Here is a 15,791-nt window from a genome sequence, read left to right as displayed (position 1 = left end):
GATAAATTCCTCAGCACCATTCCTGAATATGAAATGGTCTCAATACCTAACAATGAAATTAAGCCAATTACAATCTCTTATTGTGCATCAAAGATCCTGCAATTTTTTTATTTTTGAGAAAAACTTAGCATGTAGGAAGATGGAGACTAGCACTCGTTCTTTTTGAAAGATTAAACTTTTGGCAATATGGGCTTATTTTCCTTAAAACAAATGTCAATGTATGCGACGTAAAAAATGGTTTATAAGGATCAGGTACTATTCTGTCCTCAATAAGGAGGGGGAAGACTGCTGGCATCAGGTCAGAGATTTAGGGAAATGCTTGATACTCAACTTCTCAGACAGACATTTCCAATAAAATCTTACACAAGCAGGTTAGCACTATCATGGAGTAAATAGGCCTCTCTCAGTTCAACCTGAAGTTGCCCCTTTTTTTTTTTTTTTAACTCAGTCATGTGGGGCTTTGAGGAAGACAGACTTATTCCATACAGAGTAAAGGTGAGAACCCAATAAGTCTGAAAACAACGTCATTTGCATTAGATCAAAAGTAAGTAATTACTAAGCAAAAAGTAGTCACTGACCAGTTTCTGAAATTCTGACTAGCACTTTACAAAAATGATTCATCACATAGCATAGAGGAAATGGATGTCTTTGTAACAAATGCAGACTCCCACAGCAGAGCTATAGGTGTGGCTTATCTATCCTTCTCAACCAGAGGAGATAAACAAGGCTTTGAAGGAAAAGAGAAGAGCCAAAGCCCTTAGCTCTGTTGCTGTACCTGGAGAAGTCCACTAAATCTTCAAGAAAACTCCCAGCTTTGAGCTCGTAAGCAGTTATTTAGAGAAGGTACAGAAGGATTACAATCAACTGGAAGAAAAGCTTTTAAATCTGTCCTTAAAGTGGAAAAAGCTCTGCAGAACCACAGCAGGTATTTGTCTGTCTTCCTCATATAAAACTATTTCAGACTATATTTGACGAGAGGTTTGATAAGGTCATGAGTGATAGGGCTCAAGCTAATCAGGTCAGATTAGATAGATTATTTTCTAAAAAGTTCAGACAACCATCAATTGATTCATATCAGCATCTCATCCTCATTATAGAGTGCCTGTGCAGCCATTTTTCTCTAAACAGAAGAAGGTTTTGATTGACTGACCTAGCCACACACTGAATATATTATATAGACCAGTAGTTGGCAAGTTTTGTCCAGTTTTGGACTCATCAATATTTTCCCATGGAAGTGCAGATCCCTGAAGAGTGAATTCAAACTGACTGACAACAGCCTTGTGATTCTTAGTTGCCTTCTTGGACCACTCAGAAGTACCTGACCATGGGCTGAAAATCCCTGAGATATATGTGACCGTGTATGAAATAGCTCCAAGTATAATACATTTCTTTCCCATCCTACCATGTTTTAGCCTCTTTCAAGGAACTATTCAGGTGTCTCTTTTCACCTCAATCTGACAGGACTGTATTCTGAAGGAATAAGTGGACTCAAGACAGGAGTTTAGAAGATAAAATTCCTTTTACATGCAAATGATATCCTCTTACTTGGTACAATCCCAGATCAGTCTAGTCTGTACTGTATTCTCTGTTTATAAAATAAATTAGAATAAATTGAAAGGACTGATCATCTCATTAAATAAGTTGGAAGCACTCCCTCTGCAGGGCCATTCAGATGGGAACAAAGGAACTTCAAACACGTTGGCATCCAGTTTCCAAAGGAAATTCACAGTCAAGGTTAACCTAGCCCTATTAATTATGCAGTTAGTAAGTGACTTAAATAGATGGTGAGTGCTACCTCTTTCCGTATGGGGAAAAGTAAACATAATTAAAATGAATGCTGGCCCTGGTATTTTGTTTACTTTCAACTCTCTCGCTATCCATATTCCTGACATTTATTCTAACAAAACTAACATGTTGAGATTCTCCTTGTGGGACACTGGTAACCAGACCAGAAATGCTCTACAAGCCTCATAGAGGGCATTTAACCTCTCAGTGGGTGGTCACCAAGAGGACACAGATAAAACTGGGATTACTTGTGCATCCCCTAAATCACAGCTCAGGATCCCATCTAATTAGTCTATATGTTAATATTGCATACATTAATACACAAGAATGTATCTTGATGAGTAGATTAGAGAAAACAGGCAAGGACTCAAAAAAAGCTACCCCTGCAAGGCAATTCCTGAAATATCTTGGTCCTTGAACTCAGACCCAGATTGCTAAATACAGGATGACCAGCCTGTAAAACCCAGGTAGTATCTATGCCACACAGGTAGGTAATTACCATGCTGGAACACTGCTTGTTGTTTGCTACAAAGCATGAGGATATCTCATCCTTCAATGGATCTTGTCAATGATATGTGTCTTTCTCATTGCAGAACCAGATGATTTTCACTATGATTGCAGTATGTATGTTCAAGTTCTTCCACTGACAGCCCACAGTGAAAACTAATGAAAAAGGTAAAGTGCAATACTGTCCTGCATCTGACTTCCACCTAAAAACATGGCATGGCTCACCGATTCTCTAGTGAAACTGCCTAAAACAGTTCACTTAAATCTGGGGCTTATTTTTTCAACCACTGCTCAGAAGTCTTCATGAATAGCACTCAGCAAATCTTAACTCAAAGGACTACCTCTAGGCTCTGAAATAGTGCCAACTCTTTTAAACACGTACATCAATGATCTGCCTGAAACTTGAGCTTGTAAATAATCTGACTTGATGACATCTGTTTGGGCATTAATTCTTAGGACTTTTCTGACCTTGAAAATAACTTGAAACCTGATTCAGCAGTAATACTGTCATAACTGGCATTTGCAGTTGAATGCTTTGCTACTGTAATTTCTCCCATAATTCAAGTTTAGATTCCCAACGAAATACAGTCCATATCTGGCCTATCTCATAGTTTCTCTTGGTAGATGTCTGACTTACCCTGTCCATCTGGTAACACTGGCTGTCAATGTCAAGACCTGCAACAACCTATTGACAAAGCTGTTAGACCTACCATGCACAATCTTCAAACATTTGCTATCACTTTGCTACTCAGGAAGGAGTGTGGTCTTCCGATTTTGACCTCCTCACCTCATGCTACATTAGCCAACATGCAGCTCCATGGAATTACATCCAGTATTTTGCGTTAGCCATGCTGACTAACAATGTCCTACCACATTTTATTTCTGAAGGCACTGGAGCCAAAAGGGGCATGAATATCAAAACCTTGCCTGACCTTCTGCTGTATTTGAAACTCTCTATTTAGCCCTTGTTCAACTTGCCTAATATTCTGACATCTCATATGGTCAGCCCTGTTACACTGTGGCATTTTGACAACAGAAAACACAGACCCTGCTGGCAGCAAACTGTTGAAAATCCTACCATTTGACAGGCATGTTTTATGCTGTGTTCTTCCTAAAATACTTCCAGATTGCTCAAAGCTAGAACGCTGCAACCAGATTCTGTTACAGCATAAGGAGAGTCTGAAGTGCAGGTGATGCGCAACATAGAACATAAATTTCCTAAGAAATAGATGCACAACACAGAACATAAATTTTCTATGATGCACAACACAGAACATAAATTTCTTAAGTAGATGAGGTCAAAGGGCACCAGATTCTGTCTCTGAAAATGCTGAGGTTTCATATGACCAGATTTGTGTACACTTGTATCACTAGTAATATTATTTACATGACCACTCTGTCACGGAGCATGTTAAATGACCAAAAGAAGCCAGGGCAAACAGACGCTTTCAAAGAGACCTAGCATATGTATTAGTATCAAGAAATCGTTATGGTTTAAAGATGAAAATTACTGTCCAGTTGGTGAACATCTCAGTCTCATTTGTCAGTAGCATTCAGATCATGCACCCTGACCTCTGACCGACAGGCAGGGTATTCTGTTGGCTGGTCACATTGTCTCCCTCCACATTTTCAGTAGATTTTCAGGTCCACAGGTATTGAGCATATCTATCTCTTCAAGGAGCCACAGGAGTCATATCTATACAGGGATGGTGCTGTAAAATAAAGCTGGCTTTTCAATTTACAGTGTGCTAACTACTTCATACCATGTCCCCCATCAATGCTCATTTAAAATCACACAGACATCAATTGCAGAGGCGGAAAGTGGAAAAACGAGGCCTCTGTACTGATATGGTGAGCTAAAACAAGAAACACACAAACCTTTCATATGAATCATTTGTTTTCACGTTACTGGAATACTATTTACAGTACATGTGTAAAAATAACTACAAGTTGTAATTTACCCTCAAAGGACTACAATGGAGCTACAGATGTGCTAAAAATTACACACATCTTTAACCTCAGCTGGACTGAGGCCAGCAGTGCCATGAGGAAATAAGATAATGAATAAAGGCTTATATTTACATTGCTAGACTTGTCTGATCACATCAGGTGTTTGTAGCAATGCACATGTGCATTTGCAATATGGTAGAGGGAGTGTTCACTATAGAACCAGAAACTAAATGTCTACATATTTCTGCTGTTCATTACCTCCAATTATGTCACTTATAGTTAGGAAGAATTTCTGTGGAGTCAGTGTTCAGCTGATAACTTCTTCCTCATGAATCATGATAATGTCTGTTGCTATTTGCATAGTACTGGAAATTATCAAGATGAATAGAGAGTAGGAATGACCCTTTTACGCATCAGAATGTAGTTTGTTCTGTTATTTTTTTCTGCTGGTAATTGGTACACATTGGTAATTGTTGAAGCAGGTAATTATTCCAAAGGAAGCAGAAGTCTGAGGAATAGAGATATTTGTTGAAGTAGGGGGATTTCGCTAGTTCCTCACATTATTAAAAATGACACTGTCCAAAATAAAGTGCAAACAAATCCAAGAACCACTTATCAAAGCAGCAATCAGTAAGTGCTGACCAGCTTTATTAACTAGTTTCTTTCAGAGGGGGTTTCAAGAGTTGTTTTAATGTAACATGTAATTTGGTCTGAAAAAAAAAAGGGGGGTTTCATAGAGGGACATTTTTTCTCTTCACATCTGCCAGAACACAATTTATTTGTATATAAACTTGTTTTTACCATGCAAATCTTTTATACTTGAGATTTTCTAGGGACTGGAAACTGTAAATATAAATTTTAAATACTTTGGACCAGATGCTTAAACTCTTACTATGTTTAAATAGCACCTTGTTCTTCAAGTGACTCCACTGGACTGAGATACAGTATAGTTTAGCAGAATGCGCAGCGAGTGGTTTGCTTTGTTATTAACACCAATATATTTCAGTTCTACCACCAGATGCTAAACAGTTACAGAAGACTTGTTTAAAACCAATTACAGCAAAATCAAAGCAGAATCCACTGATATGGTTTTGTTTACAAAGGCTGAAGTCTGATATCGTTATTCATGTGACAACTGGCTCGTATTCAAGTCACAAGCCTTTCTACATGTAATCTATCTCACAAGCCCTGAAACAGACCTGAAGACATACTAACAGTGCTCACTTTTTCTCTGTTATCTGAATATTCATTTAAGAAAAGGCTATAGATGGCTTATTATGTGACATTAATGGTTAAGCTGGGAGTTGTGTGTGCAATATCTTTAAGTCTGCAATGAATGATTTGTGGCAGGGCAGATCTATGTGTGAGGATATGGAGGAGGGGCAAAACAAATATTCTTGACTGTAATTGACTATTAAAATGATTGAAAGTCAGTGGGCTTCTAGCCTGTAGGCGGGGATAGCTTTATTTCATTCTTTCCCTTTCCTAAAGGCAGCAAGAAACAGAAAATGTGATAACAGTGAGGAGACTACAGCTCTTTGGAAAGCTTAGGAATGCATTATATGTGGAGTGATTTCAGTGAGCTTGGGATGTCAGCTCACATGCAATAGCAGATTAAATGAGGATGGCTGAAGTACTTACAGCTCCTGGCTGTCTGCTTGCTCTTTGCGGAAGGCTGCTGCCTCAAATGCAAGGAGAGCTGCAAAGGCTGTGTAACATTTCCCGCACCCTCATATTTATAATGGTTTATATGTGAAGGTTGGGGTAAATTGAAATCAGAGCTGCTTTCCTGCAACGGACAAGACTGTTACCCTCAGAGGTTCTTTTGCTGCCTATTCTCTCCACCTATTTCTGCTGTATCTATGTCAACAGGACCCTCTGATAAGGGCTGGTACAGACAAAGGGAGGTGGCAACAGCTTCTGCTCTTTCAACTTAGTTTGTCACCACTGGTGAATCAACATGAGTAGTGGACAAGCATCCCTATTGACAATTCACCACTGCTGGCATTAGTGAACAGCCTGGATCAGTCTAGATTTGGCTAACTCGTGAGGGACCTGAGAGCTTTGTGAAATGTCTGTGTTCCACAGAAGCAGAAGAAAATGACAGCCTTGGGACATTGAAGGAACTCCTATCTACTGTTCATTGTCTAACATCCTGGAGCAAAGGTGTCTTTACATGCAACCAGTACAGCAGATATAGACCATGACATCATTTTACATAGCCCACCACCATTTTATACATCTATATGTACACACACACATACATACACACACACACATTTGCATTATTCCTGTGTAAAACTAAAGTCTGTGTTAGTGGGAGGCTTGTTAAATGTGTTTGAAAGGATCTATTCAACTCTCAGCAAGTAAAAATTTCCTTTCCCCTGTCATAGAAGATTGCTTTATTTTCCCTTTGCCATTTAAATATTTATTCTGCATTTTGGAATGGATAAAACTGGCTGGAAGAAGGAAAATACTGCTCCAGAAATGAAGAGTATAAGAAACTGGTAATGGGAACAAGGTTAAGGACAGTAAGGCAGCACAGTGAAATCTTCATGAAGAACTTTTAAGTGAAAGGGTTTGTATCTGAAGAGCACAGTGGATCAAAAACACTGACCACACACAACAAAGAACAAAGGCCACACATTTCCAAATTGTCTGACTCAGATAAACATGACTGTTGGGTCAAAAGGCCACTTGGTTCAATAGCTGTGACAGTAGCCAGTAGCAGATACTAAAGAATAAAAGAAACAGAGCAAACAAAGAATGATATTTCTGTTGATATTTTCCCTCAGCTGCTATAAACTGGTAATGTGATATTGCAAGGTTCTTCTATGAGCATCTTTTCTGACTGTTTACCTCCTTTCCCAGATCATTCCAGAACCTGAGTGGTCCCAACAGAGATGCAGGAGAAACTCCATTGGAAACATCAGCCCATTCCAAACGTCTGCTTTGATTTCCTAGTAGTCAGCTCCTAAAAGAAAAAAAGGCCTTCCCTTCTAACCAGTGGGAGCTTGATTTCCATCGGAGTCTTCTGCAAGTCTCTGTTGAACAACTTTTGAAAATGCAATACACTTTGCTGATACCCAGAGAATTTAAAACATGACCTTACGGACTCCTTCAGAGTGTTTTAACAGATTTATGAGATGTGACACCCCTCTACAAAAGCCCTAGTATTTATCTACATGTCCTCTAGCATAAATTCCACAAATTTGCATGGTATGGAGGTCAGACGTACAGGTTCTTGAATCACAATGGGAGTCTTTCCCTCTCAGTGAAGGTAGGTTTAAGCAAAAGAACTATAGAGAAGCCAGCAACTATAATGTCTAAATAGCTTTAAATCAAGTTAAGTACTTTGGGACGAGTCAGGCAATAGTATCAACAATGAGAACACTTTGGCACCGACAGGGAGATTGAGAATGTGTCATACCAGAAATTATTGTGAGTTTGATGAAGACACATTTTTTCAGCAGAAAGCTTTTCTGCAGAGGAAATTTTTTTCAGCAACACAAAATACAACCCTGCCAGGAATCCCAGCAGTACTGTGGCTCAGGGATGGTATCTCTTTTTCCACCCCATCCCTACCTGGCCATTGCCCCCTTTTGGCCCTCCCAGGAGGGAAGGGCTTTTTCAAAGAACAAAGAGGACAGAGGCCAAGCGAAGAGCTCACCCTTTCCTTGTTTTGGGAAATCAGACATCCAAGTCCAGCATTTATTCTCACCAGGGACTATTTTAAAGCTCCAAAATCATCACTGACAAAAAGCTTTCCTAACACGCAGCCTAAATTTTCCTTTTTTAGCATGAGTCAGTCGCTCCTGGTTATACAATCATCTGCTCTGCAACCCTGTGGAATTTCTTTCCTTTTGTATCCCCAAGATACATATAGATATTGATGCTCTCCCTTTAATTCCTTTTTATGATGTATTCAAAAATGTATTATCTACACAGAGATGACATTTCAAGTCATGCTGTGGTTTGATTTTGTTCTGCAAGCACTTTAAGAGTGTAAGAAATCAGAGATAAAGGCAGATGACAGGTCTTCATATTGGTAAGATTCAGGGAGAGTTTGAGGGGGGTTAGATATTAGTGCAGATTTCCTTTCACATTATTATTTTTATCTCTCCAGTAGCCCACAGATGCCTAGGGGTTTGGGAAACCACTGCATGAGGCTCAACCCTAGCCTTACAGATGTAGTCTTTCTCTAAGGATCTCAGTCAAGGATTTAGACAATATTAATTACATGATTACATAGGTAAACAGTGCCATGAGAGGGCAAAGTCTGGCAAAAAGTGATTGCTTAATTTAATAGTCACTATGACAGCAGTGACAAGTGCACATTCTAATCCTCAGTTCAGAAGCCTAGATGGATGTTTTGGAACAACCTTGCAGGTGCATACGCATGCACACGCACATGTGCACAAACACGTTTCTGGCTTCCTTCATAATACAATCCTTCTAACTCCCCCATGCTAATAGCTGTGTTTTAACCCCTCCTCCTGCTTTTCAATCATGTGCTATGATGTTATTCATAGTATAAAGTTTGCTACCTTGACCAGTGAGGGGTGAAAATATAAATCCAAAAACTCTAGGACTTTTCATTATCACTATGCAAAGCAAGACTTTAATATTTCTTTTCCATGACTTTGAGAATTTTATATATAGACCCTGTATAGCCTTGACTTTCACTCCTGGTGTACTTTGCTGAAAAACCATACACAGTTTTTTTGTCCATTATCACCATCTTTTCTTTTCTTCTGGTGCTAGTGCTTTTTTCTCCCCCTTTTCTTTCTCGGACATACTCTGAAGTCCCTTTCATCCACATTTGGTGGCTTATTTGTCTCTGTATTTATTCAGCTCTACAAGCAACTTCTTTCTTTTGCTAGCTCTATCCTAATATTCTCTCCTTTCTTCTCTCTTTTTACCCCCAAGGCTGGTTAAAGGTTTTTCCTTTTTTTTAAGCACAAGTGTTCTGGAGAGCAGACCGCCATTCTTAGATAGGTTGTACACATTCAATCCAACAGCATGTTATTTCATTAAGATGACTGTTACTGGCGATTGGATATTTGGATGGTGCTCCCTCCTTGACCTTGCTTGCTGGAGTTCACAGCTTAATTATGTGATTCAGGGGGGTGCTAGAGGGGACAGGGAAGAGGAAATACGTGTCCCTTGCAAATATTAGGGAGGTTGACAATGGTAAAGAGAGCTACAAACAATTCATCCGGAGACAGAAAATTTACAGATTAATGTAATTTTACTATTTTTGTGACTGCCAGAGTATATGACCTTAACCATAAACAAAGAGAATGGAAATTAGGTTTAAAATGGAAAACTATGTAGATGGTTCCTGTTATGTCACTCCCTTTGGCAGAAAAAGCAGGAAGACTGTGCTCAGATTTCTCAAGATATTAAACATGTGGTAGTTGTCTCAAATGCTGTTAATACAGCTATGAATATGACTTCTGAAGAGTAATTATGCTATCTTTTAGGTTTTTTTCTGTGTGTTGAAAGTACAACTTAGCCATTTTGCATTTTCCCACCCAAAACGTATTTAGTTTGAATACATTTTCCAGGCTCGCCTTTTAAAATAATTTATTCAGAGGAGTCTGAGTATCAGCACTGATAAATGTATGGGAGGACTGGTCACAGTCACTTATGTCAAGCTGCTTGTAAGATTAAATATTTGCTGGATCAGGTCCTGTATTTGCTAAGTTTAGTATGATGAAATGAATAAAGAATACTAGAACTTATCACAAAAACTGCAAAACCTTTCACTTTAACAAAGAACATTTTAACCTGCAACCATACTGTGCGAAGCAGGTGCCATTTAAAATTCAGAACACTGTTTATGGTCTAAAAGAAGATCACTAAAAGGTCCCACTGATCTCAATGATAAAACATGATAATGCTACCACCATTCCAATTTTCCTTCAATAACTAGTCTTTTCCTGTTCACTTTTCAACTTTGGAGATGCTTGCATTTTCTAAACTACAATATCTAAAATCAGTCTCCCATATCTGTTCACTGTGGCTACAACTCTGTCTTTGAAAAACTGATATCAGACCTTCTGTCTTGGCTTAATCAAGTAGGAGGTAAGGGCTGTTTTGAAAAGGAGTTGATTTAGCAAGAGTAGCAAACAAAATGCAGAAAAAAAGCAAGAAAGGGTTTAAATACATGTACTTCTTTGGCTCACAAATAGCTGTGAGCACTCCCATAGGGTGCCATACATCTGTTCCAGCTCTATTTTCTCATATCCCAGGATTATCTGTTCTGTCTCAAGGTTGTGACTCTTGGATCTGTAATGCAACACTTGACATCAGTTTGGCTCATGGGATATTATCTTTCCCATTATAAACTAATTCATCTTTTGAAAAAGTAGTATCCTACTTTCAAATTAAATCGTTCTAGAAAAAAACACACTTCCAAACATCAAACACATATCCTTTTGTCCACCTTCACAAAGAATTAAATATCTGTTTTCCTAAAATAATTTTAGACAGTCATCATATCACACTAAACTGTCTGCTTCAAGAGCTCTATTAAGGAGAGGCAAACTTATCTGAATAATACAAGAACTGGCCTAACCCCTAACATTAACCTCAAAACACAACCAGACTGAAGTTCAAAGAAATTCAGCCAGCACTTGCATGTTCCCTTCACCCACAAATACTTTCACCTACCTCAATACATCTTCATTTTAGAGAGAACTGGGAAGCAATGTAAGAAATCATTGCTATTTTCTTTCACCTGAATTCAACAGCACAATAATTCCCATAAGGCAGCCCAGTTACCATATTTTTTTATCCCAGTTGCTGGAAGAGATGAAGATACAACTTCTATGGAATGTCAAAAACTATAGATAAATTTTTTAAAAAAACAAAGAGCAAAATTCAAACTTCTAGGTTCACCATCACTGTGTGATAGATGAGAAGACATTACCTTTTAAAAAAATTTCAGATCAACAAGAACAAAAGAGAAAACAATTCAACCAGCAGACTGAAAACGAAAGATTGATGACTTTTCCTAGCCATATTAGAGACTGTTATGTGAAAGACCTTATGCAAATACTTAGTGGAAATTTATGTATAATATTATCCTCTGGCAGAACTCTTTTTTTGCCTTTCTGTGTGTAGCAGTCAATTAGAGATTATTTTACATGCTCATCTATGAGCAGAAATGGAAAATAAAGGGAGTTTCCCTGCATGATTCTTTTTATAACTGGAAATACATTTGCTTTTCTTCAGGTTTTATAAGCACTAAATCATATTTTAGCATTGAAGACAGTGGGAGTCTTGCCTGCATTCTCTGTCAGGACTGGGCCTATTGAAATTTCTGACTGGAAAATAAAAAGCCCAACACAAAAGGCTGCAAAACAGAGAACTTATATTCAGCCATAAAACCACAAAACTGACTTTGCATTTTTGTCTACGAATATGAGAAAAGCATCAGATGAAAACTTTGTAGGTTGCTGATGGGAGGATTCCTGATAACTGCAAGCATCTGCCATTAAACTAGGGGTCAAATCCCACCTGACTCTCCTGGGCATGATGGCTACTGATGCTCACAAGGACATTTTTTAAGAGTGAAGACAGTGTTATGCTTATTATCCCTAACTTGACTTTGCAAATCTGTTTTCCACCCAGCACCTCAAGTCTATCCAATGGAGTTCATAGAAGTTTTTCTGGACACTTTAAACACTTGGTATACATTTCGCATCTGTCCTATAAGCAGTAGAGCATACATGGAGATTCACACAAGCAGTGTGGTTAAGCTGCATACCAGAGAACGAGTGTTTAATTTAATTTAGTTGCATTAGTTGTTCTCTCAGTTTTGTTTTTTCTCTTCCAGATGACTGTTTCTAGTGAGCAAGACACACACAACAGTAGGTAGGTCTCCTACTCTTGACTGCTGGATCAGCTTTTCCTGAATCCTTCACTGTCTTCATAATTTTTGATGGTTGAGGTGAGTCAGTCCTGCTCAGCCACAAGTGCCTCCTAGAACTCACATTTCATGAGCCAAGTTCAAGATTTAAACAAAAAAAGGAATGATTACCCCAAAAGGGACCAAGGAAGGCTGTTTTTGAAGCTTGTGTTTTGAGGCTGCTTGTTTGCAAGGTGATTGATGCTTCCTTTGCAAAGCTTCTGTATCTAAGTGAACAACCTTGAAGGCCTTAACCCTTGGTAGCATGGCTGGATGTCTGAACTCAGGCACTTTGCCGCATTTCATATTCACTCATGTGTGCAAAAGTGTTATTATTATTTTCAGCCCTCAAGAGACACATACCTGATTGTGGTGAAATGGAGCTCGAGGGGCTGACACAGCTAATGAATGTATCTGGAGGTGTGGACAGACTGGGACACAGCGGGTTCCAGCGTGCTGGTTGAGAACATCAGAATTTCTTATTTTCTCAATTTCTGCATTTGCCACTATAGCTCACCTGCCAGTAAGACTGTTTTGGAGACTGGTTTTGATTTTCCTCTGTATCTCAGTGTAATACGCAAGCCGGAAGGCTGAGCTCTTGAGAGCACTTTACAGCACAATGGCATATTTTAAAGATGACAGCATTGTGAACTGTTCCAGAGGAGCTATTTGGCTTTTAGGATGACTGCTCTAGAAAGAATTCTCTGGCTTAACAGCACCAGGAAAAGAGCAAGGGAAATACAGATGCTGCAATCTGGTTAAGGAAATGACAAGCTCCTGTGCTGTAGTACTTAAGCACAGTCTCTAGCCGACACCATTTATGAGCTGTTACATACGGCTGCAATAACACACAGGCTCAGGGAGGCTTTCCATAGGGCTCACATTTGTTTTCACATTGGCTTTGTAAATGAGTTTGTTATGTGGTGCAAATGGTAGCAAATGGACATTAAATGAGGCTTGTATGTAGACTGATCCTTTGTAAATATATAGGCTATTATAAAAGCAAATAATAAGAAGGCAAGCCAAACAACAGCAGCCTCTGCAACAGAAACCAGTGAAAAAGCAGTTGTTTTACATATACAGCATTTTGAAATGTGGGTTTCCTGTTTAAACTGTCTTCACTCCAGCCTCAACTTCTCTCTCCATACTAAACCTACAACATATTTTATATTGCCATGGATACTTTGGACGGACGACAGTGTGCACTAGCAATCAAATTTTCCGCAGGAAACTATTCCAAGAACCTGTCCCACACTGCAGTGCTCATACAGAGTTTTTGCTCAACAGTATACAATTTTTTTCTAAAGGGTATGACTAGCTGGGACTTCAGCTGCCTGTCTGCAAGTTTGGAACAGGCCCAAGGCATTACCACTCTCTAGGATAATTACTGCTAACTGCATTTTGCTATCACTTGCCATTGCTAGCTATTTACACCCTCCTAAGCAGGGTCTGATAGACTGAAGGAGGAAACTCTCTTTAGGGTGCAAAGAAGAAATGCAAGTTGACATTTTAAAAAATCGTTGGGAGACTAAAATACAAGCAAACCACAATGGTGGCCAAACAGAAGTGAGTGCAGAGGAATTACATGGAGCTGAAGTTATTAGAGGTTTAAAAGGGGAATAGTAAGGATCTTATGCAGGAAAAAACCTTACGTTTCCTTTTTTTTAAAAAAATAATCAAAGAAAATGGCTAAGTTAGGCAAACTGCACAATGAACTTTTACTTGCCTCTGCAGGGGTCAGGACTGTGATCTGTTACTTCTCTGTATCCGTTCCTCTTCTTCTTAGATTCTCCCCCAGTAATTTGACCTGACATCTTTTATCCCATCCAGTAGTGGACTTCCCTCAGGAAAACATTCAGTTATTTGAATCCATAATACTTCTCCCCATAAACAATATTATAGTACTGTCAAGGTTTTTGAATAAGAAGTCAGTGGGGTTCCAGAGGTGGTGGGAAGGGATCTTCTCCTCTTCTCTCAGTAACCTTCATGCACAGGTAGTCCGAGCTCAGTGGGGGCTGAACAAGCATCTCCTCAAGCTACAGGAGCGTGCAGCAACTTCCTCCTCTCTTTTCCTCTGGCTGGGGCACAGAACAATCCTTTCCCTAGAACAGCCTTTTCCCTCTGCCTGTCTCTTCTCGTATCCGGTGGCTATGCACATGAAAGCTCTGCTCTGTGATGATGCTTTCCTAGGAGGATCAGGAAAGCCACAAGTCAAGAGAGTGAAGGGGAAGTGCAGCCTGGCCCACACAGTTTCCTTCCCCACTGTTGGAGCAGATAGGTCACGCGTAGCAACATCCCAGCCCTCAGGAGGACAACAGGTGGATGACCATGGCAAATCCAAGGCTGTGCAAGGCTGTGAACAGCAGGGCACAAAATTAGATTCACATATACTATAGTACTGAAGTGGTATTATATGTTTAATGATTGTTTATTATTGTCATCAATTTGAATACCTCCAACTTAACAAAACTTAACACTCCAGATTCATCTTCCTGGATGTGCATAGCCTGCATTTGTGCCTCACCACAATTATATCTACTGCCTTTGAGGGCAAAACCTGATCCTGTATGGAAAGAACAATAGCAGCAATGCATACCTTGATACAAATTGTCTTATGTGATTCCTCTTGTTAAATTAAATTAATCTGGGGTAAGACCCATTAGCTTTTCTGAAGTTACAGAGTTCTTGCATAAAACAGAAAACTTCAACTTATTTCCTAAGCTATTTTTTTAAATATGTCTTCCATATATTCCCTTCTATTTGATCAAATGATTTTTTGGGTGCGCAGAGAAATGTTGGTTTTATGCAACGTGATACAGTTGTTTGAGATATTCCTTTTGCTGTACACAATTCGTCTAAAACAATCTTAACAAATAAGATTACAAATACTTCGTACTATATACTCACTTGTAGTAGACTCATTTCTCAATCCGCCAATGTCTTGGCACAAATTTTCATTTTACTATTTATTAAAGATACAGATCTATACAACAAGTAGTTGCCATACTCTCTCTTACCTTTACATGCTACATTTCTCCCTGCTTCCTTTCTAGGCAAAGCATCATGTCCTCCTGGCTTGATCACATTAAATGCCTATTAATATAGGACTGAAAATTCTTTTTAAAGCCTTTGTAAATCTCAGCCTTTAAACCCTCATGGACTGCTTCCTTACTTATCTTAGATTTTTAAAGGCATACTGACTCCTTTCTTTAAAATTAAGTTCTCTATAACAGGCCTTTATTAAATATTGTTCATCTTGGATTCTGGACTTCTAAAGAGCAGAAGCTTTATGAACAACAACTCCTCTTTTGGTCTTGCCAGCATGCATTTCATTTTTTATATGGCTTTTACTATTGCCTCTTAAATACTTCTAAGAATTGCTCCTTAGTTCTTGTACTCTTAATTGGTCACATAAAGGAACTCTCTTCCGTCTCTTGTGAATGTCAGCTGGTTGAATTCAAACTGCTTCCCAGATCAGACCTATCAGCGAGTGTTCAGACCATCTGATCACTGCTATGGATTTAGTAGTAAGTTGATATAGCAAGACACTGAAGGATATGTATTGTCCTTCAAGACATTATAGGATATGTATCATGTGCTGTGAACTAGTAAATGGAGTTTCTAAATCATG

The sequence above is a fragment of the Strix aluco genome, chromosome 1 (genome assembly GCF_031877795.1).
Source record: "Strix aluco isolate bStrAlu1 chromosome 1, bStrAlu1.hap1, whole genome shotgun sequence".
Classification (NCBI taxonomy): Eukaryota; Metazoa; Chordata; class Aves; order Strigiformes; family Strigidae; genus Strix; species Strix aluco.
This window is presented reverse-complemented; position numbering follows the sequence as displayed.